This window comes from Anopheles gambiae, chromosome 2, assembly GCF_943734735.2.
Source record: "Anopheles gambiae chromosome 2, idAnoGambNW_F1_1, whole genome shotgun sequence".
NCBI classification, from domain to species: Eukaryota; Metazoa; Arthropoda; class Insecta; order Diptera; family Culicidae; genus Anopheles; species Anopheles gambiae.
In genome coordinates, this window is record NC_064601.1 from 69,490,988 (window position 1) to 69,509,841 (window position 18,854).

The following is an 18,854-nucleotide window of genomic DNA, read 5'->3' on the forward strand; positions in this document are numbered from 1 at the left end:
CAGAACAGAAAAGAACGACTTCTTCTTCCAGCTTTAACTAAACCACTCCCCTCCCCCCAGGCTGCAAACTAGAATAAATCGCTATACCATTTGGGATTGGGATTCAAAGATTCAAATCCCATCCAGGATTGGGATTCGAAGATTCGAATCCCTTCTGAGATTCATTTTTCCCATCACTAGTGTGTGTGCAACACTTTCGCCATATGTGTTTTCTTCCAGAATGTTATGATCCATCGGTCAAAGAAAGGAAGGTGTTCATGAAAGGCGGAAAGACGAGTTGAGGCCGCTATGAATGGCAACTGATGACGCACACAGAGGGTACTGGCACACAGCTGTTGGGAGATTGAACAGTATACTTTAATTGCTGGCGCTGGGGAAGTGGTCATGGGACCCCTACGATCATCGGTCACAGGCTCTCAAATTATTGCCGGTACGAGGGGGGGGGGGGGGGGGGGGGGGGGGGGGGGCAAATGGTTCTCCATCCACGGGGCCCCAACGACCATCTTTCCGGCTTCCCTTGTCGCTAATACTCTGTCCACTTGTAGACATACGGCATACTACAGACTAGATATTTTCGGCAACCACCTAGTCCGCCTACCGTTAGATCTACCGCTGGTTCATGAAGGTGTTTTATTTATTGTGGAGGTGCATCCTTTCCCCTGCCTGCAGCGTATGCATTGGGCAGGAGACAGTGTGGCAGTATGCAAGTTGCCCGCTGGATAGGAGCGGTCCCGCGGCACCGATATCATTCCGCATATTTTAACAGCATGCCCGTCGTGGGTTCTAATCGCGTATGAACCGTCCGTAGCAAGGGCTGACTATCCGGCTACGAACCACTCAAGTCCTGAAAAGGCCAGAACGATCGCGTAGGCTATCACATCAATACTAACAATAATAAAAAGAAGAAGAACTTAGCATTACATTCCATGGTCGTTGGGGCCCCGTGGCTGGAGAACCATTTGAACTCCCCCCCCCCCTCCCCCCCCCATGCCGGCAACAATTTTAGGGCCAGTGACCGATGATCGTAGCGGTCCCATGGCTACCCCTCTCTCTCACCGGCAATTTAAGTCTACCGTTCAATCTCCCAACAGTATCCAGTACCCCCTCCTCTCTCGTCTTTCCGCCTAGGACCCCCGATTCCCCTAATCCGCCACTGTCATGCATACCGCCTTTCTTTGACCGATGGATCATAACATTCCGGAAGAAAACACATTTGGCGAAAGTGTTGCACACACACTAGTGATGGGAAAAATGAATCTCAGAAGGGATTCGAATCTTCGAATCCCAATCCTGGATGGGATTTGAATCTTTGAATCCCAATCCCAAATGGTATAGCGATTTATTCTAGTTTGCAGCCGGGGGGGAGGGGGGTGGTTTAGTTAAAGCTGGAAGAAGAAGTCGTTCTGTTCTGTTCTGTTCTGTACTGTACTGTACTATCGTAATCCAAATTTTTAAACTTTGTAGTACTTACATCATAATCATAATTAGTAGTCCCCGCATGGTCGCCAGGACCCATCCGCCTTTTTTACCATATGAAGAGGGCTGGCCCAGTTACTGCTTAAGGGTCGGCATATGCCGAGTTTCATCAGTTGTTCGAATTCAGTTCGAGCTGCTTCTAGTTTGTCGGGAGGCAGGCGTCTTGGTCGAGCGTATACCGGTTGTCCTGTAGTTTCGATTCGATGACAGATCGTCGATTGGCTGATCGTCCCCGGGGTGCGAGACGGGTAATCGTTGGGAACTGAGCCAGTAAATCTGCGTATGGTGACACTGAATTAAACGTTTTAATGGAGTACTTACAGGATTTGGCAAGCGATCCGTTAGACTCGAGATGGGTGGTGTTGTCGATGAGGCGATTTCTTTTTAAATCGATTAATAAATCGAAATTTCGTAAAAAATCGGCACCAATTATTCCTGATGTGACGTCGGCGATCAGGAAACTCCACAAAAATTCTCGTCGGAGGCCAAGATTGACCTTTAGTATAACTTCTCCATAAACTTTAATTGGTGTCCCATTTGCGGCGAACAGTTGTAGAGAGGTTGGCTTCACTTTTGCTGAATGCAATCCTCGCGGCACTAAGGACACATCGGCACCCGTGTCGATTATAAACTGCATGCAGCTGGTTGAGTCCGTAATTTTTAAGCGAAAGATTGTGACTGTGGAGGAATGTTCGCCGGGTTCCCCCATAGCATCAGCAGAGTGTCTTCATTGCTGGTTGGATGCAAATCGTGCACCGGTCGTACACGGTTTTCGACACCTCCGGGCGTCGTTGCCGAACGTGCGATTAAACCAACACGGTCCGGTAGAAGGCTCCCTTAAGCTACTCTTTCGAGCCGTTTAGATAATTCGACGATTTCACGATGCAGTTCCTGTATAGGGTCAACAACCTCCTGTTCTCTGATGTGGGAAGGCGCCATCGCGAAATTTTGCATGTGGTCAATGGCGTCGATTTTTCGTAGTCCCATTGAATCAACGATGGCGTCGGCGATGGTCGTTTTATCCGCAGCATCTCCTCGAGAAGCGATCACCGCTACTTGAGCATGTGGCGGCAATCGAGCCCACAAATCAAGCAGCACTTCCTCACTCAATGCATCGCCCGCTACTCGCTTCATCTCGTTAAATAAACGACTAGGTTTCATGTCTCCTAGCGGCATGTCCGAGAGGACACGTTGAAGACGGCGCTGCTGGCTATCGGCAAAATGCGCTATCAACTCTCTTTTGATGTATTTGTACTTATCGTATGCCGGAGTGCCATCGATGATCGAGCGTAGTTCCGTCAGCTTGTTGGGTGGCACCTGAGCCATCACGATATTATATCGGCGCACATCGTATGCTAAGCTGATCCCCGATGCCGCAAACCAAAATTCCAGCGACATGAAATAGGTTTCGATGTTTGTGTCGGTCATGCTGGGCGGATTTAGTCTCGGTGCTTTTATTTCTCCTACGAGCGATTGTGCTGCATCCCTACTCGTGCCGTCGGCGGCGGCGTCGGTTTTTTTATCTTCACTATTCATCATTGCGCGAAAACGTAATCAACCGAATTTACACTTAATTTGCGATGCACGGTTCGATGCGGTAATGAATTAGCAAATTACGGATTAATTGATGGTAGATCACGTCGGGGTCACCACTTTAGCGCGTTCTTTCGATTTGTAGGAATTTAACGGGGAAAGAGATGTGATCGATATAGATTGCGAGATAAGACTAACTTAATTTTATTCTGTACAAATTCAACTGGAAGATTTCGTGGTAGTAGTGTAATAATCCTTACATAGCGTAGGTAGTATAAGTTTGTAGTATTAGTGTTAATAGAGGAACGCGTATTAGTTTCGCAATCGACACGTAAGCGTAAAGGTGTGTACGGAACCTTACAAAGGTTAAAAGCTTTCGGCACTTTACAGTGCGTTGCAGTAATACGCAAGGTTGCCACAGGGCTTTTGAAACAATTTCGAGGCAACTATTATTAAAAGTGTTAATGCATTTTGGCATTAAAGGCAAAGAATTACGATGGTTCGAGAGTTTTCTCCAAGACAGAACACAGCGAACTGTATTTAATAACAAAACATCAAGTTCTGTCGAGAACACCCTAAGAGTACCTCCGGGAAGTGAGCGAAGACCAATTATTTTCTTGATGTACATTAACGATATGTAAAGGGTTTTACAGAATTGTGATATCAATTTAATTGTGGGTGGCACTGTCATCTTCATTAGTGATAGTGATCATTGTAATATTGTACAGAGTTTCACACTTCATCTCAAGACCGTATGATGCTTGAAAACGTTTTGAATGCGATTTTATTACGCAACAAGTCCGAGAGAACGAAAGCGCACAGCGCGCAAAGAAAGACATGCGCGGGAGGGGTGTCCAGCGCAACGTGCAACGCAAAGTATTGCAAAAGCGCAGTGCAAACCGAAAGAAACGCGGTATCAGCTGAGCAGCGGTGTGTATCGCGAGAGCGCCCCGTATAATTTAAAGGCAAGCGGGAGAGCTCTGCGCGCGCTAACGCCTTCTCCTTGTTTCTACATGCCCCTCGCCAGTAAATTTCGCTATCTTTGCCTATCAGGTGTGCTTTAAATTTTGCTAACCGTCCAAACGCACGCCAGTAACGCCAGTAGCAGTTTAAAAGCAGTGATAAAAATATATTCCGTGCAGAAACGATGGCTTAAAGTTGCGACAGAAATTCCGGAAAGGTGTTCAACCCAAGCAAACACCTATGCACCGGTTTTGGAAGATTTCGAAGACTGCAGCGAAGAGGAAAAACGACCGGCAGAATACGGCCACAGCGTTGAGGACAACTCATCCTATGGTAGTATGATGTAGGAGGAAAAACAACTGTTTGATGATTCGTTAGCGGATGTTTCGTGAAAGGATGGTCTGCGACTGTGGGCCCTCAAAACAGGGCAAACCCAGAAAGCGATTAATCGGCTGTTGCGCCACCTTAAAAAAAAGCCGGAGTTTGAGTCGTTGCCGAACGATGCGCGCACTGTCCGTAAGCCACCGGGAGATGCAATGATAAAAACAACGATAACGCAGATTGATGGAGGAGAGTTCTGGTACCAGGGTGTAGGAATTTGTTTGATCAATTATCTCCAGTAAATTCTTAGTGGCTACAGAACTAAGTATTCTGTGAACTTGTGCTTGCACAAGTTGGATTTGCAATCGATTTTTTCTTCGCTGGCTTACCGCTATACCTGAACGACAGTAAACAGTTCTGGCCGATATTTATGAAAGTATTTAACATACCGAACATACCCGTGATGCATTATTTTTCAGCTTATCAAAACCTGTATCAGTTGACCAGCATCTCGAAGACTTCGTTGAAGAAATGAACGAACTACAAAAGAACGGTTTGATGATGCACGGTCAATTCTACTGGGGGAAAATTGCCGATACGTCGACTCGTGCTTATATCGAGGGTGAGTTATTAATCTATAATATTCAAAGTTCAGCATTGAATTTATTTTGAGTTTATTCTTTCAAAATTGTAGGTGTTAAATCCCACAACTCTGTTAGCGGGTACTTAAAGTGCACAATTACAACCAAAAAAGGTAATCATTCTTCACACAGGTTCTATCCGTGTGGGGCGTTTTCCCAGCCAAGAGACTTAGCATAATTCTTTTTGCAACGAACAATATATCCGCTGCATCAAAAGTTTTTAACGGCACTGTCCTATCTGGATGGATCAAACATTATTTTAGATATTGTAGTGTCGAATCGCCTGCACCTCATAGATGGAGGCGTTTTGAATAGGTCAATACAACTTTAGACCAGCGCATTTCCCGGGCAGAAGTTGAGGTTGTCCAACTTGTAGCTTAAAATTATGTCGGAACATCTGCTCTAAATCCATCTGCATTCTGATTTCAGACGGCAGATGCGGAGCCTGGATCTGAGTCAAGATAGGAACGAAATTAAACTTAAATCATCTCTGCAGTTTGTGGGTTTGTGCGTTCGTCGAAAAGACATTTTGAGCGACGCTGTATACCAGCACTACATGTTGCTGTTCGTTGCGACACCATTTTTATCGACTGCACATCATAAAGACCGTTGGATGGATACGGATAAATTGTTCCATCAGTTTGTGACACAATCGTAGTAGTCTTTATGGCCCGAATTCATAAACAGCAACGTACACAATCTGTTGCATGTTTACGAAGAGGTATTTAGATTCGGTGAACTTGACACTATGTGTTCGGAAGAGTACGAAGGATATCTCCGCAATTTTAGGCAAATGGTGCTGCATAGCAAACGACACAGTTTGGCGCAGGTGGTTCATCGTTTTGCCGAGCTACAACGCATCAATATTTCGAAAATGATACATTTACAGTCAGTCCAAAAAGTAGTCGTCTAGCTGAATATTTTGCAAAAAACGCGAATTTTGGCCGCAATAGGCATAGGGTGGTAAAAGTAATGATGAGGTTTGATAAAGGGACCATCAATACACACGTTTTGAGTAAAAAAAAGTAAAAAATAGTACAATAGCAACCAAAATACATAAAAAACTAAAAAAAGTCGTTTGAGGGGCGTGCAAAAAGTATTCGTCCATCAGACTTTTGGCATAATAAGCGTAAGAAAACAAAGGTTATGGAATCAAAAAATGTCCTGATCGTGTTTCTTATTGCATTTATGACTATTGGTGACTACTTGCACAACGCAAGAACTCATTTGAACCTTTAAAAAGGCGTATTTTTGATCCACTTATCCTACAAGACTTGTTCCAATTATTCTCTGGTAGAAATATTGGATTTCCGCACTACGTGGCCAAGTTCCATTGAAAAAATGGCAACTGATATCATATTGAGAGTCTACTCAATCATTTTCATCAGTTTGGTTTCAGCTGGTTTGGCGTTTCGGGCAAATGACAATGCCCTGTATGTTCTCCAGTTCGACTGTTCTTGAAACATGTGATACATTTTAAGTAAAATTTCTGAGAACTTGGACTCAAAGTACTTAAAAACTGCATTAATATGTTTCCCTATCTCGTCTCCTATCATTTTGAATCATTTTTCTAGCTCACCTTACCTCACTGAGCCCTAGTATCATGACTCCATGATGCTACCGTTACACGAAATTTTGATGTTGCATCTTAGTAGACTGTTTTCGCTATGTTAGACGTCGGCCGTATGACCTTGGCGATTTAAACATCACTATAATAAAATTCTAGGTAAGGCTGATCAGCGTTACTTTCCAGCGGTATCTTGGATGTTTTTTGCTTATATTACATCCATACAATGGATACCACATCGACTATAAAAACGGCAACGCCGACTTAGTTTTTAGTGTTTTGAACGGTATGGAGAAGAATGATACAAATAACAGTCTGAATTTAATAATTGAACGTTTTTCCGTGGTCTTTCGAGATTTTTCTATGCATGGGCCTAATTTTTGGTTTAAGCATAGCTAAAGAATGTCTTCTACTACGTGTAAGTAAAATGTTCCAATCAGTGGTAAAAAGAACTGGATCCGGATGTATAAAAACGTTGCGACAACATTTATACGAAAAAGTAACTGAAACAAATAAGCTTCTTTTAGGAGTAACAGGTCATGCCGGTCTATACAGGCTTTCGATACTTAGTACCACTTAGCCGTATAGTCAATCCTTGATTAGGGCGACGGTCCATGGGACGGGCATGTTATTAAAATGTCCGAGTTGACGATAGTACCGCGGGACCCCTCGATGCAACAAGAGATAAAAATAGGAAAACTGGACTGGGTGGTTCGATTAGTGAGTCAGATTCAGGTACTATTCAGGTCCCGAAATATGTAAGGAAGCAGTATCAGGGGTTGGAATCAGGATCTGTTCCATGACTGACATGGAATCTTAATCATTTCAAGGATCAGTAGAGGGTTCTGTTCCAGTACCGAAAGGTATGTGTTGCAGGATCTGCATGGAGTCAGGATCAGTTCCAGGACCGTTATGGGTTTAGTGTAGGTTTTGGTGTGGGTGCGGGATCAATTCCAAGGCCGGCACGATTTTTGGAGCTGTTATACCGGTATATATACAATTTAAGTACCGGTAGGGTAAAAATATCAATGTCAGGGTACAGATGTGCTTTAATAGATTTAAAGTGTCAGGAAGGTAAATTTATGAATATTTTAACAGAAATCAATCAATCAATCTTCGCAATTACAAGCATTTTAACCATCAAACACAACAAATTTACAAAAAAAGTATATTTTTATGACAACTTCGTTGCATCTGTAATAGTGGTTTACTTCCTATAGTCGTCGAATTGTGTTACTATCGTGTTGGTAAACAAAGATACAGGCGGTCCCCGAGATACACGGTACCTCTTATACGCGGATTCGGAGATACGCGGCTGTCTAAATTTGACAATTCTTTGAGCAAATTGTACTGATTTGACACTTCAATTGCAAATTGCCAAATAATTTCCGTTTTGATCGAATGTTAAAAACTATTTAAAAAGGTTTAAAACAGTTATATTCAGTCAGAATAATATCAAATAATTCATAAAGTGACTAAAACCACCCCTTACTTGCAAAATTACACGAAAATTAGTGATATTTCAGCTGGAAATCACGAGATTCGACTTACGCGGAAATTCGAGATACGCGGTATTTTGCGGCCGTTTTCGGTCCCCATTAACCGTGTATCTCGGGGACCGCCTGTACCTAAAAACTGTGTATAATACACATGGAACATAGTTTGAAGCTGTTTTCAAATGAATAGTAAGAATCACATCCATAATATTGATTTCTTACATAATTTGACCGTAAAAATTAGTGTGATTAGTGATTGAAATATTAACTAAAAAACTTTATAACTATAGTCTTCAAAAACCGGTAAGAGTATGCTTGATTCGAAGTCCGGTTTTCACTCAGTTGAATATGCGAATTTCTGACTTTTGGTAAATTACTTACAGGAAACTCATTTCTGTTGCTTATTTTTGTGTAAACAATACGAAATGTTAACAATATCGCGGAAAAAAATCTAAAATGTTCGGTTTTTCGATAATTTCGAAATGTTCGATAATTTCGCTTCTTAATGCATCACTTGGAATTAAAAACCACATGGAATTTGCGTTGTATTTTAATAAATCCGTTGCATGCAGCTTATTATATACCCCAGAAATTATCTTGCATAACCCTGTAACCGGGCCAAATTAACTAGTGTTTTAAAATGTTAGTAGAGCCCAATTTGAAATAAATTCCTGAATTATTTGATGCACCTTAACAGATTTGGCCACTTTCTGTGTATGGTATTATTCAAACAAAACATGTTTGTAACAACTCACTCATTCAAGCTATTACATGACCAGCTACGATGAAATGCAGCATGACCCATCTCTTTTCCTGATCTTATTTATTGGCCATCACAAAATGCACTGATTCCTTGGTAAAATTTGATTTTTTGGACATTAAACCGCTTCTTTCGTTAGATTAACCGTGAAGGATGGCAGCTTACATGGCAGTTTGTCACACAATTGATGTCAGAAAAATGGCCAAACTCCGATCAAATGAAGGAACGAGGCCTCCCACACATTTTGTAACCTTCAAAAATGGGTAGGATAGGTTATGCATAAGTTAAAGATACGATTTTCGCCATCATGCTCCAATCATTTAACTCCCCCGCCTTTAGTGCCTCTCTGACCGCTTGAAGTACAATTGAAACAACAGAAATGCATTATTTTAGAAGGAAGTCACCAGCAGATTGATAAGAATAAATTTAATTCACGTCTACGTAGTGTTTGTCCAGCGTAAATAATTAAAAAGCTAGATGGACGAATACTTTTTGCGCGCCCATAAAACAACTTTTTTTAGTTTTTATGTATTTTGGTTGCTATTGCACTCTTTAAATGCTTATTTTTTAGCAAAACATGTGTATTGATGGTCCCTTTATCAAATCTCATCATTACTTTTATCGCTCCATACGTACTCCAGCCATAATTCGCCTTTTTCTGTAAAATATTCAGCTAGACGAATACTTTTTGGACTGACTGTATATTCGACCTCAGGACCGGCCAATTAAATCAGTCGGTAGATATACCGAATGCACCATACGTCCCAGGTAGTTTCTTAGAGACAATTTCCGGGATCAATGGTGTATGTTGCACAACGGAACTGTTCTGAGATACGAATCAGCCTCCATAGAAGGGTGTGAATTGATGATTCACGGGCATCGGTTTACACAGCAGCGTCCAAAGAAGAAGAAGAAGAAGAAGAAGAAGAAGCAGAAGTGTTTCAAATTAGAAAAAGTGTAGTAAAATGACAAATGCTTCAAATAAATAGCAAACATTAAAATACAATGTATTTGCAGTAGGGCAAACAACCAGCGTATGCAGTGTTGAAATATTAGAGAGGCCCGTTCAGATAAAAACTTATAACCACAGTGCATCTCTCTCTCTTTTGTTGGCCTGCTCATGATAGAGCACGTCGATGTGACATGGCCCGGTCAACTAAAATTCTCAAGGATACTCGGTCCCTAGCTGCAGCGAGTTGATTCTCCGAAGGTGAAATGAGCTCATAGCGTCGTACAGTTTTACCCTGGCTATGCTATCGTATGCGGCTTTGAAGTCAATGAAGAGATGGTATTTGTCGTTTCTGTATTCAGCCATCTTCTCCAAGATCTTCCGTATGGTGGTTGATTTTCCGTTTCGGAATCCTCTTTGATAGTTTCCGACTAACTCTTCGACGTGCGGGGCAAGACGATCCTATAGGATCAGGAAGAATATTTTAAAGGCGGTATTCAACACCGTAATACCCCTGTAGTTGTTGCAGTCCAATCTGTCTCCCTTCTTGTATATGGGATAATTGGGGCCGAGATTCCAATCACAAGGCATCGATTCGCTATCCCACAGCTCAATAAAAATTTGATGAATCTCGTTTTCTGGTTGTACACCTCCATTCTTGACCAGTTCAGATGCAATTCCGTCGGAGCTGGGTGCCGTGTTATTTTTCAGTTGACGAATAGCCTTTTGTGTTTCTTCTATCCTAGGTGGCAGTAGCATGACACTGTCTGATATTGGCGCCTCTAGCTCTTAACCTAGTGTTCGCAAAATGGAAAGAAGCTTTTGACTGTAAAAATACTACAATTGCTGTATTCCTCGATCTTAAAAGGGCTTTTGAAACAATTTCGAGGCAACTATTATTAAAAGTGTTAATGCATTTTGGCATTAAAGGCGAAGAATTACGATGGTTCGAGAGTTTTCTCCAAGACAGAACACAGCGAACTGTATTTAATAACAAAACATCAAGTTCTGTCGAGAACACCCTAAGAGTACCTCCGGGAAGTGAGCGAAGACCAATTATTTTCTTGATGTACATTAACGACATGAAAAGGGTTTTACAGAATTGTGATATCAATTTAATTGTGGGTGGCACTGTCATCTTCATTAGTGATAGTGATCATTGTAATATTGTACAGAGTTTCACACTTCATCTCAAGACCGTATGATGCTTGAAAACGTTTTGAATGCGATTTTATTACGCAGCAAGTCCGAGAGAACGAAAGCGCACAGCGCGCAAAGAAAGAAATGCGCGGGAGGGGTGTCCAGCGCAACGTGCAACGCAAAGTATTGCAAAAGCGCAGTGCAAACCGAAAGAAACGCGGTATCAGCTGAGCAGCGGTGTGTATCGCGAGAGCGCCCCGTATAATTTAAAGGCAAGCGGGAGAGCTCTGCGCGCGCTAACGCCTTCTCCTTATTTCTACATGCCCCTCGCCAGTAAATTTCGCTATCTTTGCCTATCAGGTGTGCTTTAAATTTTGCTAACCTCCAAACGCACGCCAGTAACGCCAGTAGAAGTTTAAAAGCAGTGATAAAAATATATTCCGTGCAGAACGACCGGCAGAATACGGCCACAGCGTTGAGGACAACTCATCCTATGGTAGTATGATGTAGGAGGAAAAACAACTGTTTGATGATTCGTTAGCGGATGTTTCGTGAAAGGATGGTCTGCGACTGTGGGCCCTCAAAACAGGGCAAACCCACAAGGCGATTAATCGGCTGTTGCGCCACCTTAAAAAAAAGCCGGAGTTTGAGTCGTTGCCGAACGATGCGCGCACTGTCCGTAAGCCACCGGGAGATGCAATGATAAAAACAACGATAACGCAGATTGATGGAGGAGAGTTCTGGTACCAGGGTGTAGGAATTTGTTTGATCAATTATCTCCAGTAAATTCTTAGTGGCTACAGAACTAAGTATTCTGTGAACTTGTGCTTGCACAAGTTGGATTTGCAATCGATTTTTTCTTCGCTGGTTTACCGCTATACCTGAACGACAGTAAACAGTTCTGGCCGATATTTATGAAAGTATTTAACATACCGAACATACCCGTGATGCATTATTTTTCAGCTTATCAAAACCTGTATCAGTTGACCAGCATCTCGAAGACTTCGTTGAAGAAATGAACGAACTACAAAAGAACGGTTTGATGATGCACGGTCAATTCTACTGGGGGAAAATTGCCGATACGTCGACTCGTGCTTATATCGAGGGTGAGTTATTAATCTATAACATTCAAAGTTCAGCATTGATTTTATTTTGAGTTTATTCTTTCAAAATTGTAGGTGTTAAATCCCACAACACTGTTAGCGGGTACTTAAAGTGCACAATTACAACCAAAAAAGGTAATCATTCTTCACACAGGTTCTATCCGTGTGGGGCGTTTTCCCAGCCAAGAGACTTAGCATAATTCTTTTTGCAACGAACAATATATCCGCTGCATCAAAAGTTTTTAACGGCACTATCCCGTCTGAATGGATCAAACATTATTTTAGATATTGTAGAGTCGAATCGTCTGCACCTCATAGATAGAGGCGTTTTGAATAGGTCTATACAACTTTGGACCAGCGCATTTCCCGGGCAGAAGTTGAGGTTGTCCAACTTGTAGCTTAAAATTATGTCGGAACATCTGCTCTAAATCTATCTGCCTTCTGATTTCAGACGGCAAATGCGGAGCCTGGATCTGAATCAAGATAGGAACGAAATTAAACTTAAATCATCTCTGCAGTTTGTGGGTTCGTGCGTTCGTCGAAAAGACATTTTGAGCGACGCTGTATACCAGCACTACATGTTCGTTGCGACACCATTTTTATCGACTGCACATCATAAAGACCGTTGGATGGATACGGATAAATTGTTCCACCAGTTTGTGACACAATCGTAGTAGTCTTTATGGCCCGAATTCATAAACAGCAACGTACACAATCTGTTGCATGTTTACGAAGAGGTATTTAGATTCGGTGAACTTGACACTATGTGTTCGGAAGAGTACGAAGGATATCTCCGCAATTTTAGGCAAATGGTGCTGCATAGCAAACGACACAGTTTGGCGCAGGCGGTTCAGCGTTTTGCCGAGCATTTATCTTCGACCTCAGGACCGGCCAATTAAATCAGTCGGTAGATATACCGAATGCACCATACGTCCCAGGTAGTCTCTTAGAGACAATTTCCGAGATCAATGGTGTATGTTGCACGACGGAACTGTTCTGAGGTACGAATCAGTCTCCATAGAAGGGCGTGAACTGATGATGACCACAGTACATCTATCTCTCTCTCTCTCTCTCTTGTTGGCCTGCTCATGATAGAGCACGTCGATGTGGAATGGCCCGGTCAACAATAATTCTCCAGGATGCTGGGTCCCTGGCTGCAGCGAGTTGTTGCTCCGAAGGTGTCGCGAACCCGAATTTTAATTACGCAACCAACAAAACCGAAGCCAATGGAAAACTTTCCTCTGTGCCAAAGCGAGAGAGCATGTCTTCTCTCTCTAGATTTTGGACGGCACAACGCCGCTCGTGCAGCCTGGCAAGGAATGATGGACGAAAAACGGTAGAAAGGGAAACCGACATCCTTCGAACGACACGCACATCCGTGAGGGATGTTATGCAAAGCACACTTCACTTATTGAATTAATATTTCACTTATTGAAATAATATTTTCAATAGAAGCAACAAGCATCGAATCATCGGTCTATAACAAATGCATAGAGTGTTAAGTTGTTTCCGGAGGGTTGACATTATACTGTACGTTGCACTAACAGATAGTCCAATTGTCCGGTAATGCACTTTAATTGTCTATGAGAATATCGCTATTCCACGGGCCAATAAACGATGTTCAATAAATTATTGCGAAAGGCTAAACGTGTCGTGTACCCTATGTTTTTAGTTGCACAAAGAAGATCTCAGGTAAACATTCAAGTGAGTTGATTGAATGCGCAGTGAAACAACTTAGCACCAAACACATAGCAATTCATTGATTACAACAATCCAGTCAAAATTACGCACCAATACTAATAACATCCATATGGCAAAAGAGAAACAATTCATTGATTGCATTTACCGCTAGCGATGGATTGTCTCTTTAAATTTTGGCGATTAGCGTCTCACTTCATCACAAATCTCTATCCTTTTCTAGCTTCATGGTGCAGGTGTTGTAACGTTATTTCTGTGATTGAGAGAATATGGCTTGCGCTGTTATCAATCACATAGACAGAATGTGTATGTGTATCCATACAGAAACCAGCAAAAGAAAAGAGAACGACGTTCTATACCGGATCGAAAAGAACGCTGAGAGACACAGGTTCAGATTTCTCCTGCTTCCTTCCCGCAGCACAAAGCGATCGAAAAATTACTAATTTCTCAGGCTTTCTCCATACATGCAACTCACGGGCGCTCATGAACTAATCCTTTCTCGCTTTCGCTTTTATATCGTTCCCTTTTACGCGCGTGTAGCTCGCTGCCAATCGTGATTTGAGTGGAGTGAACTCTCTCGGTTAGGGCCGGTACCGAACACACTTGCGTGTATATTCGGTCCTATGAGCGCCTATCAAGCTGTGTTCCCTTTCATGTGCATGTCGTGTTGTCCTTTTCTATCATGTGGATGTTGTCTGATTCGATCGCGTTTGCGGCGTATTGTTCGAAGTGTAATCGAAGCTTCTAACGCGATTTGATCGTCATAGGCCGCGGGGCCATGGGGATTCTCAGCGCTCATTTTCTCAAGCACTCATGAGTGCTTTTGAGAAATCCTCGTTCTCAGCGTTTGTCGAATCGGAACAAAATCGGTTTTGAGAATCTTTGAGAATCTTTGAGAAAGTTGACGATGCAGCGATCGGCTAACTGAAATATGAGAAATTGTGCTATTTGTTTTTCGGTAATCACTTTGCAAAACGTATTCAATGTTTATAATTGAAAAATTAAAAAAAAAATTGTGATCAAAAACTAAGTTTCTATTTAAAGCTTCAAATAAAGCTTGAGTGGCTTTATCAGTTTCTCAGAGTGAGAAAAATTGAAGACGGCCACGAGCTCGCGTCTGAGAACAAGTTTTGAGTGCTTGAGAAACTTAAATGAGTGCTTGAGAATGTTTACTCAGCTTGAGAATGCTCCGTGGCCCCGCGGCCATAGAATGCACAATCCGTTCCTACCGAACCCGTCAAATTTTCAATCAATTTGTGCAAAAATTAAGCAAGTGCTGTGATAATGGCAACACGTCGTGATAAGCGAAGTGGTATGGTGTACCATGCACGTGATCGTTTGCAGAAGCGGTGCTTGCAGGAATAGGAGGAGGATGTGCACGTGCTAGCTTTCCGCAATCCACAACAATGGGTAAGTGTAATGTTAAAAGAGAAAAATAGGATTGATCGAAAGTGTTGTTAATGAATTTTTTTGGCTATTTTAGAAAGTCATGTGTCTGTTAATGTTTTGCCATTGGTAAGCGACGAAGGCTTCGAACATATGGAAGTGTTCAGTAAGTGGAGATGATTTTAATTCATTCTTTATCAATGACTTGACGTTCATTGTGTCTATTTTTTTGCTGTACAGAAAAACTTCCATCATCGATGATCGATAGTGAGGAGGAAGGAGGGATGGGATACAGCAGCGGTGCTGCTGGTGCCGCACGAGGTACCGAGCTGCAAGATCGTCCGTTCGGCGAAGCGTCGTTTGCGGATGGCTAGAGACTGTGGGCACTACATACCAGCCAAACTCATAGAGCTTTGGCCCTTTTACTTGCCCACATTAGGCAGCACCAACCGCACTGCAAATTGCCACGCGATCCCCGGACGTTGATGCACACACCGGTGTCGAAATCGACGGAAGCAGCGGTAACGTCCATCGGCGGAGGAAGTCTGTGGTACAGAGGTATGGCCACATGTTTGCAGGGATATTAGCCGGCATCGCGAATAAATTAACACATTTTAACAGTCGTTTAAAGTTCATTTTGGTTAAACTGAGTTCATTTGTTGTTCATTCCTGCTAAAATAAACGACCGTCAAAACAGTGAACGAACAGTGAGCGAGAACAAATCGAGGTTGCTAAAGAATGCAATCCAGCAACTGCAGCAGGACGTTCCACCCAAAAGGTTAAAGACAAGGAGATTGCTGCGAACCAATTTTTGCGATCAGTGGTACAGGACAAATGATGGCACCATCGTTATGTACCACACCGCAACACAAAAGGGCTCGCAGCTAATCGTTGAAGGGCATGCCCTGAAACAAAAATATTCTGCTTTTAGCCAGCCTTGCCCTTCCGAGCATGTTTTAATATTTCGGGAAGTCTTAAAGACGTTGATTCTGGTCAAATACACGCTGAACAGCTCAATCTTGTGCAGGCTTGCTGCTGTAGAAACCGCCAAAGGGGGCGATTTTATGTTTGTGCCATTAACACATACCTTTCTAACGGCAAATAAACAAACTAAAAACAACTAAGCCGAAAGTCGTTTTTTCGTCTGATTTGAGGAAAGAAACGCGCTAATTTTATCGACTAGCTTTTCGTTAAGTATCATTTTTAATTAGAAGCAAAGCGGCATATTACACTTTGCATCAAATTTCATCAACAGAGATAATTATTTGCAACAAAGGAACTACACCGCAAAATTAATTAAAATGCTCTGACAATTAATAGTACATCTTTTTTTTTTGTTGACTAGCAAATGAGAAAAGCGTAGCCTATCATAACGTGCCACTCGCATTTCATTTGATTGCGTGTAAAGTATTTAGTTTATGAAAGATAATAACGAAAAAAGTGTTCCTATTTTTATGAATGTTGTTTCCGTGTTATGCTATCATATTGATAAATATAAAAAATAAACGAATAAATAAATCCATGTTTATAATCCATATTGATTCGTTATGAAATCAAACAAGTTTTTTACGTGTTTTAATTGTTCAATTCAGCTTTAATAACAAATTATGCTAAACGATGCTTACCTATGCTATGCAAACCTCAACTTACTAAGCTTAATTGGTCACCTATAGCTATCTAATCAATACTTAACTAGACTAAATTAATATAAGCTAAATTATATTTAAATTGTGCCCACCGTCACCATCCTCTACAGGGTTCGGTTTTTTTTGGCACGAGTTGATACGCGTACCGCAATTTTTTCCCGAAATAATCTCGAGCAAATCCGAGAGCTATTATAACTTTATTGGTGCTCCCAATCTTCTTAAAAAGCTGCAAAATGTTGCTATATATTTTTTAGCAACTTTTGCATTGCTCCCGCTCCAGCTGTAGCGAGGCAAAAATTCCTTGCTTCGTCTAGGGTTTTTTGTGTCTCGGAGTCGAACACCTTAGCCTGCAGCCAAGCTAAGCTATCCCGCATACACTCAGCATCGCCCAGCTTCTGCTCTAAAGCATTTAGCTCATCCTCCGTTGTGACGGGCGTAAGTGTAAAGCCCTCGGAGAGGAGGAGCATAGCCATCTTGGCCAACACAGAACGATTTTTTGATCTGCCCCACCTGCACTTCGGACCAGGTGCACCGACTTGGCGATGGCCGAAATTTTGCTTGATATTTCAGCATGATGCTTCTTTTGCTCCCCCCGTATCCCCTCGACGGATTCGTCCAATCGATCCAGCTTAGACCGGACGATCGCGAATTCCGTGAACAATTTCTCCACTACGGAGAATGGGACGGATTCTTCAGCTGAAACGACAACCGGGTCCACAACGGGAACGACAGCCTGGTTAGCAGCGGTAGTTGCAGGAACGGCATCGAGCGGTCCCAAAGCTTTGCGCTTCAGGCTGTTACCGCGCCTACGACAGCTCATCAAAGTACCAGCAGCTGGAGCGGGAGGGAAGACGGTAAGACGGCAAGACGGAAGGCTGATTTGACACATCCATTGTCAAATGCTAATTAATTTCCCTTTTGATCGAATCTTAAAAATCATTTGAAATGGTGTTAAATTTGTTAAATTCAGTCTAAATCACATCAAATAATTAATTTTAAAATCGCCCCCTACTTGCAAAATTACACGAAGATGATTGATATTTTAACTGGGAATTACGATATTCGACTTACGCGGAAATTCCTGATACGCGGTATTTTGCGGCCGTTTTCGGTCCCCATTAACCGTGTATCTCGATGACCGCCTGCACTTTTGTCCCAGTCTCATAGGGACTGCGCTGGATTGGTTCCCCCTCCCTTTTGATTCTTACGAGTTGCGCTGCGCTGCACTGACATCCCCTCCCGCAAGTTTCTTTCGTAGCGCACTGTTTGCTTCGCTTTACTCAGCCTTGGAACGCACGAATCAAAACAAAAAAAAATGAAATAAAGCAGCGGAAATCAAAATAATAGAAAGCGTTTAATAATAGAAAATAAAAGATAAGCGTTTCAATATGCACAACACTTCAACATTTATCAAAACTTCAATCGTCCGGCTTAGGCTAACAAGCGCACGGCCTTTCACGGCGAACGCTTAAGCTGAACTGGCGATTTTGTGTGGCCTCGGGGCCACGGGGCTTTCTCAAGCTGAGTAAACATTCTCAAGCACTCATTTAAGTTTCTCAAGCACTCAAAACTTGTTCTCAGACGCGAGCTCGTGGCCGTCGTCAATTTTTCTCACTCTGAGAAACTGATAAAGCCACTCAAGTTTTATTTGGAGCTTTTAATAGAAAATATGTTTTTGATCGCATTTTTTTTTTAACTTTTTCAATTATAAATGTTGAATACATTTTCCAAAGTGATTATCGAAAAACAAATAGCACAATTGATTATATTTCAGTTAGCCGATCGCTGCATCGTCAACTTTCTCAAAGATTCTCAAAGATTCTCAAAACCGATTTTGTTCCGATTCGACAAACGCTGAGAACGAGGATTTCTCAAAAGCACTCATGAGTGCTTGAGAAAATGAGCGCTGAGAATCCCCATGGCCCCGCGGCCTGTGGTGGCAAGAAAGGGAGCGCACATAGGAACACTCGCTACATTAGTGCGAGCGAGACACCGATACCAACATGATGCTACGAGAAAACCAAACTGAGCGCAATGGCTGAATGTGAACACATAGGGGAAGTCGGGGTTGGTTCGACACTGCGGGTAAGTTCGACACCTTGCCGTTTTTGTATTTATAGAACTTTTTGAAGACAAAAAACTTATACATATTATTTATGTCAACTGTTTCGAATA

The 18,854-nt window shown here is 42.3% G+C and overlaps 1 long non-coding RNA gene across 1 annotated transcript; it reads right to left on the reverse strand.

Annotated features, from left to right (window-relative positions):
• Positions 1-16,574: 16,574 nt before the first annotated feature.
• On the reverse strand, positions 16,575-18,145 carry LOC133391310 (uncharacterized). The gene is made up of 2 exons (XR_009764810.1): positions 17,751-18,145; positions 16,575-17,607 (listed from the first exon to the last, which is right to left on the reverse strand). It is a non-coding gene; the product is annotated as an uncharacterized LOC133391310 (long non-coding RNA).
• Between the last annotated feature and the right edge of the window lie 709 nt (positions 18,146-18,854).